Raw genomic sequence first — 10,000 nt, 5'->3', positions numbered from 1 at the left:
CTGAGTCACCCTTTCCCAAGGATCAAATACTTGATTTAAATTGTCATTTGCGCAACTGTGAGTAATTTTCACTAGTTCCTGGAAAGATCATTATCCAGCTTAAATTATGCTAAATGTTTGTGCTCATCAAGACAACCACTGAAATTCTAGCCACTTGACTACATTTATCCACAGCCAACATATATAAAGCTTTGCTCAAATCTAAATATTCCCATCACCTGGCCCTCTCTCTTGCCCTTCATCACTAAATATTCCCAGGTGTAGACTAGCACATTGATGATCCATCCTTCTCATGTAAATATCAGCTATCCTTCCACCAATGGCGAAGCTCTGAGCCATCTGACTCCCTCCCCCCGTAAACCTCTGTACGCGTCCAAACTCATCCCTGAATTTCATTTGGTTTGCCTTTTATTCTTCGTCCTGCCATCTAGCGTGAGAGAATGGATGAGAAAACCAGTCAGCTATTTTGAATGGCTATCATATATATACCCTTGTTAGAATGTCACACACACACACACACACACACACACACACACACACACAGACGTATATAACTTTCGTTGGAAATAAAAAGCAATAACAATCATTTTTAATATTCGCAAAATATAACTTCTCAGCCACTGCATTCCCCTGAAGCAAAAATGCAGTTTCCATCCAATAAACATTCTTCCACTACATATGTTGAGTGCCAAACGGTTATCTTCATATTTTTTCTAAAAATGAAGGATATAAAAGTATAATTATAAATTCCTCGTAACGATAAACAATAGAAAACGAATGGAATAAAATTCCATTAAGACTGACAATGAGTCAAGATGGTGATTATTATTATATATAACAATAAGCTAATTCTACATAGGTGCAATAAAACCACTAAGCAGTGGACATAATGACTGGCAGAAGGGAGGATCAAAACCCTCCAAGTCAAAAATTCAACATATACAGTGTGATTGTTATATAAAGAGGAATAACAGCAACAAAGGTGTTATCAAGTTATATGTTTTGATAGAAATAAATAATGTGAGATATCATTCACAGAGGAGCATTAGTATAACCAAATATCGCATTAAAAAGGGCAGCCATATACAATTAGAAAAATTATATTAAGGAACTCATAAATTTGGAAATAAAAAAATGGTATATAGGCTTCCAAATTTCAATCTTACTTTTCTTTACTTCTAAAAGCAGATATATCCATAAATCAATTTCCTCTGAAATCTTGAGGCAACGAAAACTATTTAGTGGAACTAGGTTCACTCCTGCTTATTTGATACAGGAATACGAAGGAATATGTTTAGGAACAATCTGACTTCACACGGAAGAAATTCAATGAATTCTGATGATTTCGGAACCCAGTGAAGGGAGACGTCATTGGAATATAAAATATAGGCCAACGACCAAGCGCTGGGACCTATGAGGTCATTCAGCACGGAAAATACTGTTGAATCATTGGTGGAAAATAAAATGGAAGAAAGAAAAAATGAAAGGGGGTGCAGTTAGGAGCCAAAAAAGGGACGAGGGAAAGAACCTCAAGTAATGTCTGCACAGAGTGAGGTACCCGGAAGGCACTGGTCTCCTACGAATCCAGTGAAGGGAGGGCACGGTCGCTAGCGTCTGTAACACATTGACAAATGATGAGTTTGAGGCAAACTTTGTTACAAGAAAAATTCATATTCCAGCAACGTGTGAGGAGATAAAAAGTGCGCGAAAAGCTAAACGACCGGTTTCCTTGAAAAAATAAAAATCCATTTCAGACAGAAGATTTATCGTCTTTGCGCCGTGGAGCTCGGGTGGAAGGAAGCTTAAGATCTGACAGTGGGATAACTTTTCCGGAATCTTCCCATCAAAACTTGATATATGAAAGGAAAAATTCTCCGCTATATTCGAAAAATGAACCATGACAAAATATATTATATATCAGGTGATTACTTTATAGACCTCTCACGCTCCCAAAGACGTGTTCATACTGTTGAAGATCATATTTTCTTAGCTTGTACTAAGGGATGTGCGAATGAAAGTTACAGGACTAAAAGATTTGGGGCAACACCATTCTACAGCAAATTCTGTCCTAGAGATACAGAAGAATATTCTAAGAGTGTCAGCTCATCACACAGGTTCATGGATGATGAAATCCATTATTACCATCACCATAAATTAAATGCCGAATCCTGGGTGAACCCCCTTGTAAAGTTGTAAAGAAGTTTTCATATTTGCCACTACATACACTACCTTGCACGCACAATCGTATTTCCTGGACTTAATTCACCTACTTTCCAACAACTTTCCCGCCTGCTAGCCGGACTGTTTTAAGCCTTTCTAACTAATCTCTTTCCATATGCCTACGTTCCCCGTTCTTTCCACATGACTGGATCAGCTCAAAATATTCTGATCTACTCTTTCACCTACGCTAACCTTGTTACAACTTTCAGTTCTTCTGAAGCCGCATTTTAATGCGATGAAAATATCCATTTCGGTAGTTTCAACCTTTCTCTCTTATTGGGATTCGACATCTACTACTCTTCACCGTCATACGTTCCCATATTGGTTTAAACAGACACTCAAATCCTCTTCCCAAACTTTGGTAAATAACCTGCTATTCTTCTTACTGCACCTATTCTGTGGTTCACCTATTCTCTCATCCTAACACCTTTGCATTTACTTCCAAACTACTGTCCATTTCCCAAGTTTCAATTCAGCCTCATAAACTTACTGCAGCTCACCAATACATTCACTTCATCCTCCTGCAAACATTCAATAACTAAGTCACTCATTTCTGCACTTTCTCTTTTCTAGTATTTCTGTATCATCCTGCAAATCCGTGCATAGTTTACCTACAATATATATATATATATATATATATATATATATATTATATATATATATATATATAAACAGTAATTTTCAAAGTTTTCCAAATGCTTCGTTCCTTATCAGTGATTTTATTTCTCAGAGGACCCTCTTTCAAACAACGTCATCAAACAGAACGGCCGTCTGGATGCCGTTCACTTTAAATCACAGTTCCTTTATCTCTCGAATGGGTTTCTTCGTTGCAGCAGGTAAACTATAAAATAGCAGTCCAAAGTGCAGTTATTCCTTGGCGTTTCGTCAGTACTCTCTACCATTTACAAAATGATGAATGAAGCAAGGAGTACAATTATTATACCATACTTATACTGACAAGCGGGTTTACGGAAATTGTGGGCGATTTTCGATTGGTTGTCAAAATCATCATATGATACGATTATCAATTAAGATTCTAAATACAGAATTTAGACACCGCTTATTTTTTCTGTCTTCCTGTAGATACTGTTCGGAGAGCATTGAAATTAATGGCATATGTAAGAATTTCAAAATTATTTATATCCTGACCGACATACTCACATAAAAAAACTAAACGGCTCAATGTTGTCTAAAAAACAGTGATTTTTATTAGTCTAACTAAGATTTCCTGTAAAAGATTTGTCCTGCCTATTACTTATTTCCAGCATTATGAGGGCATAATTATTTCTGTCACAAAGTAGCCCCATTTGTAAAGAAGCACTTTCAATTTCTTTCAGGTATTAACATAACATTTATTGAGGCTTCCTTTATCCAAGTCTTCTCATATTTTCTTCACTCCAAGAATTGTTTTTTATATATATGTATGTATATGGTATATGTATATGTAATATATATATATATATATATATATATATATATATATATATATTATATACACACATCTTTTGATTACAATTCCCTGACTGGTATAAAGGCAAGATTATTAAATAGATAATAAACTAAAGTAAAAAATTTGACAGTCAGCTATTTTAATCATAGTCACATAACTTTCCACAATTATGGTTACCTACTTAACACGCAATTCACATAAATATAACAAGAAAAGTTAAATGGTATAATCGGTAATTTGAGTTTTATCTCGACATAAAAATCACTTGCAAGAGATAAATATATACCCGCGACACTTAGCATTTTCTCATTCCCATGATCGTTAACTTTCCATTGCTTCCTTGACAGCAGCAGAATATGTATATAGATTTATTGCTTATGAAATAAGTAGCGTTAACAGATATCTATTATATTAATTATGATATGAGTAGCGTTGAGATATGTTTAATATATTTATTATGATAAGAGTAGCGTTAACAAATGTTTAATGTTCATAAAATTATGGAGGAGTCCACTTACCGATCTATCACCTAGGTTGGCAACTCTGCAGGGCAGGAACGCATGAGATCCCTCATTCACAGTCACGTTGACGGGAGAGTCCATGAAATAAGGTCCATCGACCCACGTGGAACACCAACCTTAGAAGGGAAAAATGAATAGCATTATCATCTACACATTATTTGGACTTTATTTACATAGTGGTAGTTTCTGTTCTCAGGTAATTTGTTTTGCAAGGTAATATATATATATATATGCTTAAAAAATCACAGTAAATGCACGTGACTTCATTAAATAAGCAAATACCACAGAAAAATGATAGGCAGAAATCCAAGCGCTTAGTAAAGACGAAAGCGCTTGGATTTCTGCCTATCATTTTCCTGTGGTATTCGCTTTTATATATATGTATATATTGTATATAATATATACACACATATATGTATACATATATATACATACATATAATATATATATGTATATATGTGTATGTATTATGAATGCCTACCACTCTGTATCAGTCCTCTGAAAATGACTTGGTAATGAAGCCCAAAGCGGTCAAGATCTACAACCTTTTTTATTTCTTTCCGGAAATATTATTTATACACACGCGCACACACAACACACAACGCGCGCGCCCGCACACACATCATACATATATATATATATATAATATATATATATATATATATATATATACATACTAGTATCAAACAATCGTACTAACGTGACTTCCATAATCAGTGTCACACGAAGAGCAGGCGCACGTATTCAACGATACACCTGGGACAAAATTTTTATCATGAACATTCTGAGTTGAAAACGAGAACAGGAAGTGCAGAGGCATGAAAAATTTCTAACACCAGGAAATACACTGTTAACGAACGGAGTGAATTAACAGATTTAAAGCAGATGGTCAAAACTCTGGTTTAGAGTGCTTCCATATTTGACACAAGAATACAACGATATAAAACAAGGAATTCCTTAGGATAGCTTAGAGTGCTTCCATATTTGACACTAGAATACAACGATATAAAACAAGGAATTCCTTAGGATAGCTTAGAGTGCTTCCATATTTGACATTACAATACGATATGAAACAAGGAATTTCTTAGGATAGCTTAGAGTGAGTCCATAATTAACACTAACATCCAACGATATTAATTGAGGAAATTCTTAGGAGAGCTTACAGTCCTTACATATTTGACACAAAAATACAACGATCTTAATTAAGGAATTTCTTATGGAGAGCGTTAGAATGCTTCTGTATTTAAAAAATACAACAATATTAACTAAGGAATTTCTTAAGAGAGCTTTGGAGTGCTTCCATATTTGATATTAAAATACAACGATAATAACTAACGAATTTCTTAGGAGAGCTTTAGAGTGCTTCCACATTTGACACTAAAATACAACGATATTAATTAAGGAATTTCTTAGAAGAGCCTTAGTGTTTCCATATTTGACATCATAATACAATGATAATATCTAATGAATTTCTTAGGAGAGCTTTATACTGCCTCCTTAGTTGACATTTGACAGTAACATTAATTAAGGAAAGCTTGAGTGCCTCCATATTTGACATTAAAATAAAACGATATTTACTCGGGAATTTCATAGAAGAACCTTACAGTAGTTCCATATTTGACATTACAGACAATGATATTTGCTAAGAAATCTCTTAGGAGAGCTTTAGAGTGCTTCCATATTTGACATTAAAATAAAGGATATTAACAATGGAATCTCTTAGGAGAGCTTTAGAGTGCTTCCATATTTGACGTTAAAATACAACGATATTAAGTAAAGAATTTCTTATGAGAACTTTAGAGCGGTTCCATATTTGACATTACAGACAATGATATTAACTAAGGAATCTCTTAGGAGAGCTTAAGAGTGCTTCCATATTTGACATTAAAATAAACGATATTAACAAAGGAACTTCTTAGGAGAGCTATAGAATGCTTCCATATTTGACAATAAAATACAACGATAATCACTAAGGGATTTTTTAGAACTTGGGAAAGATTACCACAAATAAACTGTTTTGAAAACTTCGGGAAATTAGAGAGATTTCGTCAGACTGACTTAAGAAAGAAAACTGGCCTGGGATACTTTGCCGGGAAACAGATAAGAAAAACTGTCAAAACTCCAACGTTTGGTGAAGGAGTGGAGGAGGGTAATAAATTATGAGAAAGGATAAGGGCCGAAATGCTTAATGATAAGAAGAAACGAAAAAACGGACGTAGTTCAAAATAGGAGAGGCTGGAGCGATTGGTTAGTCATTATATATTCAAATATGCCAGTAGTCTGTTATCATTATTCATGACTTCCCTCCTACCGGATACCAAACTCATAGGCTTTTCATCTTAACGATAAAAGTTATTCCACTTTAAAACAGTCTGATCTAAAAGGAAACAAGCGTCATTAACATACAAAGACCTGCGCCGTGTTCTTGTCTGTGTTTGTTTGTTTGCATGGTGTTTTTACGTTGCATGGAACCAGTGGTTATTCAGCAACGGGACCAACGGCTTTGCGTGACTTCCGAACCACGTCGAGAGTGGACTTCTGTCACCAGGAATACACATTCTCACTCCTCAATGGAATAACCGAGACTCTAACTCGCGGCCACCGAGGTGGCACGCCAACACCATACCAACCACGCCAATGAGGCGCTTGTTTGTGTGTGTGTGTTTGCCATCTAATAAAATAAACAAGCTCTCTCTTAACTACATTGTCATTAACCGCGCGTTTCAATGTTCTTAATCCACTTCTATTTAGGTGACAGGCGGACGTTAAGCAAACACTACAAAATTCACTCTTTATCAGGGTAAGTGCATAACCTCGCGGCTTCTGACTCATCAGGAGAATTACAAAATGTTTAACCCAACATTTTGGATGTATGAATGCGTCAAGTGAATCTCATTAAGCTAATTGCAGCTTTTTTTGTTAAACGACTCCACTTTTTCACTCTTTCTCTAATTCGGTCATCAACTTCCAGTCATCAACGCAGGTATTTTAATCTTATAATTACAACAATTTGCATGTTGCGTAACCCTCCGAGTCTTCTTATGACGATCATTACTTCTTCTCACTTTGTGATTATTAAAACTACTTCCTTAATGTCTTCCGCAGAACTAGGAATATAAGTTAAATTGAAAAAAACTTATACTCAGGAAACGAAAAGTTTTCAGACATGGAAGTTATTTTCGGCTGAGGGTGGAACACGGAAGAAGGTCCAAAAGAACAAATCCATTCACCACTTCCCTCATTTGTAGACAGAATATAATGCTGCAAGAGCCAGAAGGGAATACTTAAAGACACACGTACTTTAGCGATTTCGTGTACTTGATATACATATCTTCATCGAACGTTCAAACACATATATGTATGTATGTATGTGTGTATACTAGTATCAAAGAATCGCGCTGTGCCCTGAAGAGGTGTAAGCAAATAATGAAAACGCTAGGTAACTTGTGCCTTTTATATTTCGTTCCTCCTCTTTCAGTAGAGATTTTAGTCGCGTGATCCTTGTGACGGTATAATATCAGAATATGATGTAAATGTATAGGTGACATTTCTGTGACCTTTTTATAACAAGGCGATTTTAGATGTAGGCGAGAGGATTAAACGGCAGATCTCATTCATATTTATGTCACAGTTCTATACTAAAAGTTTTACATATATTTAAATTCCCTTACTGTTACGAAATCTCTGTGCCCAGTCAAAATACTTTTGGGATATGCGCACTCGCGTATATTTATGTTTTAAATATGCCATAAAATCGAAAATGAACACATGAGAGTCGATATCTATGAATATGACTTCGGTCATACAGGACGACGTGGCAGAGACAAAATATATAGTTTTCGTGTTTTGTTTTTTAATTCATAAGCTGTATATCTATTACATTACTGAAGGAAAGCATTCTTGTATAGCATATTCATCACCCAACCATAAATTTTCTTTCAGAAAATAACTCACCAAATTAAAAACAAAAAATTGTAATATACAAAAAATACCCTCATACCGTCAAAACTGCCATTTACGGAAATATAATAGATGAAAATACATGAAAAAAGGCCGAATATTAGGGTTGAAGGAATCCTGTAAAAGTCCTTCATCATCTTTAGTCTCTCTGAGGATGTTGTGTAATTAGAACCTCAAAAGTTCAAGCCAATATACACAGCATTACTACCCTATAACAATTCACGCTGTACTTATGTGATTATCGTCTTTTCTGTATTGCCTATTATCTTCCTTCACATGAACATCACATTCTTAGGAAGCTGGGATTTCAAGTCAATGACCCGTAGGTTTGCCCACCCAGATCAGTCCACCCTCAGCTTCCCAGCCCGAGGATGTCTGGCAGCTCCAGACGAAAGCTCGCTTTAAGAAAGAGAGAGAGAGAGAGAGAGAGAGAGAGAGAGAGAGAGAGAGAGAGAGAGAGAAAATCGTTAATGAAGTTGATGACTATGGTAATCAATAGTTTTATCTGTAAAATTCAAATAAATACACCTATTTTGACCCTGTATTTGAACATGACCTCTATAGGCGCTCTACTCGCCTGTTTAAGTAGCACGGAAAAAGCCGCTATTCGCAAAATAGAGAAGAATCTCTACAAGTGTAACGCTGCTGAAGTAGCCATTACTGTTAATAAAATAACAATAATAATAATATTTCGGAAGGAGACACTCTCGTAGGCAAGTTTTGTTAAAAATGGGTGCTGCTTCAGCGCCATTAATCTTGTACAGTCTTCTTTATTTTTCCGATGACAGCTTTCTCTTTGTTACTTAGACTAGCGAGCAACGCACCGAAGGGCATGGTAAAATTAGGTTGAGTCATTTTTGGAGTTTATTATTGCTTATGCAATGCATGCTCTCTCTCTCTCTCTCATCTCTCTCTCTCTCTCTCTCTCGCTCTCTCTCTCTACTCACTCCACTCTCTCTCTCTCTCTCTTCTCTCTCTCTCTAAGTTTACCATGACCTTTGGTGCGTTGCTCGCCAGTCAAAGCAACAGAGAGAAAGCTGTCATCGGAAAAATAAAGAAGACTCTTTACAATATTAATAGTTCTGAAGCAGCAACCATTTTTAACAACAAATAATAATAATAATAATAATAATAATAATAATAATAATAATAATAATAATAATAATATAATAATAACCAGTGAAGACGAGTGGCTAAAGAGTGCATGGGAAGAAGGACTAATAAAAGTAGACGAAGACCCAGAAATATACAGAGACAGGAGAAAGACAGACAGAACAGAGGACTGGCACAACAAACCAATGCACGGACAATACATGAGACAGACTAAAGAACTAGCCAGCGATGACAATTGGCAATGGCTACAGAGGGGAGAGCTAAAGAAGGAAACTGAAGGAATGATAACAGCGGCACAAGATCAGGCCCTAAGAACCAGATATATTCAAAGAACGATAGACGGAAATAACATCTCTCCCATATGTAGGAAGTGCAATACGAAAAATGAAACCATAAACCACATAGCAAGCGAATGTTCGGCACTTGCACAGATCCAGTACAAAAGAGGCATGATTCAGTGGCAAAAGCCCTCACTGGAGCCTGTGCAAGAAACATCAGCTACCTTGCAGTAATAAGTGGTATGAGCACCAACCTGAGGAGTGATAGAAAACCGATCAGGCAAAGATCCTCTGGGACTATGGTATCAGAACGGATAGGGTTGATACGTGCAAACAGACCAGACGTGGACGTTGATTGACTAAGTCAAGAAGAAAGTATCACTCATTGATGTCGCAATACCATGGGACACCAGAGTGAAGAGAAAGAGAGGGAAAAACTGGATAAGTATCAAGATCTG

At 36.0% G+C, this 10,000-nt stretch overlaps 1 pseudogene; it reads right to left on the bottom strand.

Moving 5' to 3' along the window:
- The window catches only part of LOC135221699 (zwei Ig domain protein zig-8-like), a 510,516-nt pseudogene that overhangs the window by 59,116 nt on the left and 441,400 nt on the right, over positions 1–10,000 (bottom strand).

Source organism: Macrobrachium nipponense, chromosome 3 (genome assembly GCF_015104395.2).
Source record: "Macrobrachium nipponense isolate FS-2020 chromosome 3, ASM1510439v2, whole genome shotgun sequence".
Lineage (NCBI taxonomy): Eukaryota > Metazoa > Arthropoda > Malacostraca > Decapoda > Palaemonidae > Macrobrachium > Macrobrachium nipponense.
This window is presented reverse-complemented; position numbering and strand designations above follow the sequence as displayed.